Source organism: Zingiber officinale, chromosome 2B, assembly GCF_018446385.1.
Source record: "Zingiber officinale cultivar Zhangliang chromosome 2B, Zo_v1.1, whole genome shotgun sequence".
NCBI classification, from domain to species: domain Eukaryota; kingdom Viridiplantae; phylum Streptophyta; class Magnoliopsida; order Zingiberales; family Zingiberaceae; genus Zingiber; species Zingiber officinale.
In genome coordinates, this window is record NC_055989.1 from 74,291,928 (window position 1) to 74,297,927 (window position 6,000).

Sequence of the window (6,000 nt, forward strand, 5' to 3'; positions counted from 1 at the left end):
TGCTTGTAGACTTTCGGCCATGAAAGAATAAAAGGATTAAGGGAAAGTTAGAAACATAACTATGCTTGCTTATGATGTGTAACCTATTATATGTTGTTAGTTTAAAGTTTTTCATGCTATCTATTGCTTAGAAACTTAGATTTATGCTTGTAAGGTTTCGGCCAAGAAGAGATAAAGGGGTTAGAGGAAGTTTAGAAACTTAATTATGCTTGCTTATGATTTCTTATGATGTGTAAATCACTATATGATGTTAGTATGAAGTTTTCATGTTTTATGTGGCTTAAAAATCTAGATCATGCTCCCTTAAAGTTTCGGCCATGAAAGAATAAGAGGATTAAAGGAAATTTAGAAACCTAACTATGTTTACTTATGTTTCCTTATGATGTGTAACCCATTATATGTTGTTAGTTTAAAGTTTCATGCCTTGTATTGCTTAGAAACTAGCACCAAACTCTTAGGGTTTCGGCCTAGAAGAGATAAAGGGATTAGGAAAAATTTTAAGACCTAAACTATGCTAGCTTGTGATTTCTCATGATGTGTAATCCATTATATAATGTTAGTTAAGGTCTTCATGCTTAAATGTTGCTTGAAAAACCTAAAAACCATGATTGTATGTTTCGGCCAAGGTTTGAGAATTAGGGTTAGGAGCTCATTTATACTTACTAAGAATCTCACTTGTTAGGTTGTGATCTAAGTTTAAAGTTCATGCTTAGATGTTGTTGAAAAAAAACCTAGAACCATGACTTGTAAGTTTCGGCCAAACTAAGAAAGATAGGGTTTATGTTATGTGCACTTCATGCCATCATGTTATGATTCCTATGATATGCTATATGCACTTATGCCATCATGTTATGAGTCCTTATGATATGCTTTATGTATGTGCACTTATGCCATCATGCTATGATTCCTTATGATATGCTTTATGTTATGTGCACTTATGCCATCATGTTATGATTTCTTATGATATGTTTATGTTATGTGCACTTATGCCATCATGTTATGATTCCTTATGATATGCTTTATGTTATGTGCACCTCATGCTATCATGATATATTTATGAAAGGCTTATGTAAGATGAAAAGCCTAAGAGATGTTTCCCTTAAGTTGGGATCAAGAGCACTCTTCATGATATGACAAAGAGATGCTTCTCTTAAGTTGGGATTAAGAGCTCTCTTCATGATATGACAAGAATATGATATGTCATGATATGACAAGAAACATGATATGCTATGATATGTTATTTTACTTTTGTATGGCTTGTACCAAGGGTGGGCTCCATAGCGCCCCTAAGTCAATGGTCTATGAAACGGGCCTAGTAAAAGGGATAGACTCCTAAGTTGCCCCTAGGTCGATGGTCTATGAAATGGACCTAGTTCCTAGTAGGTTCAAGATTAGCTACCTTGGATCTATTTAGGATGCGCGCATTTATGTATGTATGTGATACAAGCCGGGCCCTCATGTTGAGATTATGTGTTAAGTATGTATATGATATATGTTTTCAAAAGGACATCTTGCATATATTCATTTCATGATACATGTTTTCAAAAGAACATCTTGCATCTACAAGTTCATGTTATATGGTTTCCTTTATCCTTATTTAAGATGCTCTTGAAAATATGTCTATGATATTTATATGATCATGTTACTACTTTATGTTTATGCTCTCACATGCTATGTTACGATTTTATGTTTATGCTCTCACATGTTATGTTATAATTTATGTTTATGCTCTCACATGTTATGTTATGATTTATGTTTATGCTCTCACATGCTATGATATGACTCTATGTTTATGCTCTCACATGCTAGGTTATGACTTGCCAAGTGAACATGTTAATACTTTATGTTATGTATGATTTATGATTTTTGTGAGTAGGAAAGGAACTTACTAAGCCTATGTGCTTATAGTTTTATGTTTCCTTGTAGTGCAGAAAAAGGAAAAGAGTGGCTAAACTAAGAGGAGCAGCAGGAAGGGCAAGAATGTGTGTGGAAGTGGCATGGTGGAATAGATCCCTTTGTGTTTCAGAACTTGTATATATATATGTCTTGACCTTTCATGTGAACTATGTTTAGCTAGATGCTTTGTGTAACAACCACCCTTCTTACTACTACTCTCTCAGGGCGACCGTTACCTAACTCCTACTCTACTTACTAGTGTCACTTATGCTATTATTAGCGACACTTAGATTTATCACGGTTCAGGGAAATTCCTACCGAAAAATTTCGGCAGAGTCTCCCCTGTACCGGTGACCAAATCTATAATACACAAGATATATATACACAGCCACATGCGGCTGGATCACAATTTATTCACAACCACGCAGTAATAAATCATATCATAATCAAAAACTAATCTAGCAACATGAACTAAACTCAATCTCCCAGAATGAAGCATAATAAGCTACAATGCACATCAAACTCAATCACAAACTCATAATTTCTTAACAGAAATAAGGAAAATGAACTAGACATAAACTCTAAATAAATAAGTCTTGCTAGTCCCCTCTGGACCTCTCCATAGTTCAGTCACCACACACATCCATCATCACCACCACCCTGTCGCCTCCCTTCATATCTTAGCTTTTCCTTTATCTGCGGTAGGAGGAAAAAAAAGAAAAGATCTATAAGCGAAAACGCTTAGTAAGTACTAATCTATCTCACAAAACTCGAAATGCATAAATGTAATGCAATAATACTGAAACTGAAATGCTAAAGCAAATCTGCATGTGCTCATGGTATACAGAAAATGAAACTGAATACTAAACATGCTCACTATCTAATAGGATAATAAGAAATGAACACTGTAAGCTTAGAATTAAAGAAACTAACTTTTTATTTATTCTAAGCATAAAACTTATTATATTTTCTTATATCCTTGTAATAGAAATTAATCTTTTAATTTCTATCTTTTACTTTCTTCTTCTTTCTTTCTTTCTTTTGGTTTTCTTTTCTTTGGGCCCAGGCTTAGTACCATCTCATGCGCGTTCCCTAATAGGTTGGGGTTGCGAGCCACCAATCCTAAAAGAGCAGACCTCGGTCTACCAGGGCCAAGACCTCGGAAATGGTCACCTGGATTTGTTTAACGACAAGCTCTTGGATGTCGGGTACTAGCCTCTTGCTTGACTTACTTGTTATCTTTCTTATTCTTTTATCTTCCTTATTATCTTTTATTAAAGATTGTGGGAGTCCTTTAAATATACTTAACAAGTATGGGTGTATAATCAACTAACCATGCTATATAACAGAATAAAACAAGTAACTTAAAGCTTACTGATCATGCTATAAGCTAAGCTAAAGAAAGCAATTTAAAGCCTTTGAATCATACGGTGAAAACATGGCAAAGGATGCTATTTTAGTGCTTCTAAACATGCTGTAAAATCAAGTATGGAATGATTCTAATCATGCTATAAATAAAGCAAAAGGAAGCTAACTTTGGGCTTTCTAAGTATGCTGTAATAAAAGCAATATATGTAACTCTACACTTTCTATCATGCTGTAGAAACAGAGCATGGAATGCTACTTTAAGGGCTTCTAAACCTGCTATTAAAACATGACAAAGAACACTACTTTAAGGCCTTTAAACATGCTATACAAAATAAGGTAACATGCTACTTTAAACTTCTTAAACATGCTATAAACGAAGCGTAAAGGAAACTAATTTCTTGGCCTTCTAAGTATGCTGTAAGGACAAGTATAGGATGCTACTTAGAAATTCTCATCATGCTATAATGGAAGCAAAGGAATGCGACTCAGGTTTTATAAGCATGCTGTCCAAAATATTTACTTATCAAACTTAAGTATGTACAACATGACCCTAAAGCAAAGAGGTTCATGAACAACATACGCTCAAGAATAAAATGCATACAATTCTAATTAGCACTAAACCATTCTACTTGCTCAATTAGCCTAGATGATACTTGGAGTTCCCTATGCAGGTCACGGCATAAACCCAAACTTCATGTGCAGGTCACGGCAGGTATCAAGGCTTCCTGTGCAGGTCTCGGCAGCACTCGGATGGCACCAAAAATCCACCCACTTCAACCCCGCAAGCTCAAATCATGCTATACTTAGGCTTAAAACCGAAATCTACAAACCCTAATGTTAAAGGATGTTGTTCGACTATGAACAGGGCATGGAAAGGAAACAAAACCGAGCTTACAATTCTACACGGCAAGCGAAAATCCGAAAGCAACCATACCAAACGAAGCAACTCCTACCACAGGTGAGAGTAGTACTTTCCCCTTGTTCTTGCACTTACAACCGAGAAGAAGGAAGGGAAAGGCCTTTGGGTTTTCGGAGGGCTCGGGTCTTGCAAAATCTTCGGCTTCCTCTTGTGCCCGCAAGTTCTTCTCCGTCGGGATGACCACACACGGTGAAGGATGGCTGGAATAAGGCTTCGTCGGCGCCAGAGACCCAAAACCTAGCTTCCTCTTGGTTTCCGCCGAGAGAGGAGGCGCCGTCACGAGGGAGAAGGAGAAGAAAAATTTCGGGAGAAAATGTTTTGGTTTTTGGAAAATCAAAACCTAATTCCCTTTCTTATACTCGGGTTATAATTATAACCATGCTTTAAATCTAATTCTCTCCATATTTAGTTAACAAAGCCCATGTAGCTCAGCTGGTTGGGTCGTGTCCGGTTGGGTCGGTCCGACCCGAGGTCGTGTGTTCGAGTCTCACCTTCAACGGTTTTTTTTTTTTGTCAAAACTTCTTTCTTTTTTGTAAACATACCAAACGACCTCCAAAAATTACGTAAAAATACTCTAAAAATTTCTAAAAATCTCTAAAATATTTTAAAAGTATTTCCAAATATTTTTAGGGACATTTGGAACTCGAAATGGAGAAATTTGGGTCGTTACAATCCCCCATACCTTATAAAAAGTTCGTCCTCGAACTTAGAATAGTTCTGAATATTTCTGTCTCATACTGTCCTCACGCTCCCAAGTGACTTCCTCGTACTTCTGGTTCTACCAGATGACCTTCACTAGTGGTACTTCTATCTCTTAGTCTCTTGACTGCTCTATCCACTATCTGTGTAGGTCTGCTCTCATAACTAAGATCCTCTTGGATCTGCACTGACTGAGGCTGAATCACTTGGCTCGGGTCATGGAGACACTTCCTTAACATGGAGACATGAAATACATTGTGTATTGCTGACATGTCTTGTGGTAAGTCCAGCCTGTAAGCTACTTTCCCAATCCTCTCTATGATCAGGTAAGGTCCTACATAGCGAGGACTTAATTTGCCCTTCTTGCCAAATCTCATCACTCCCTTCATAGGAGCGACCTTGAGGAAAGCTGAATCTCTTACTTGGAATTCCAATGGCCTACGGCGTGTGTCAGCATAACTCTTCTGTCTACTCTGGGCAGTCTCAATTCTCTGTCTAATTTTCTGGATCGCCTGAGTGGTCTCATCTATCAGCTCTGTCTGAATACCCAGCTCTACTTCCATTTCTTTTCTCTCTCCTGCTTCTTGCCAGCATATGGGTGATCTGCATTTCCTGCCATATAGGGCCTCATAAGGTGCCATCTTGATGGTGGCCTGATAGCTATTGTTGTAGGCGAATTCAGCTAAGCACAAATACTTGCACCAACTTCCTTTGAAATCCAGCGCACAAGCTCTGAGCATATCTTATAAAATCTGATTCACTCGCTCTGTCTGTCCATCAGTCTGTGGATGGAAAGCTGTGCCGAACTTGAGTTTGGTGCCTAGTGCATTCTGAACGCACTCCCAAAAGTGTGAGGTGAAGCGCCCATCTCTATCAGAAACGATAGATTTAGGAACTCCATGAAATCTGACTACTTCTTTAACATATAGCTGGGCCAATTGCTCTATGGAGTGGGACACCTTGATGGCTAGGGAATGAGCAGACTCGGTCAATCGGTCTACTATTACCCATATTGCGTCATATCCCTTTGTAGTTCTTGGAAGACCTGTTATGAAGTCCATGGATATATCTTCCCATTTCCATTCTGATATTGGAAGAGGCTAAAGAACTCCTCCTG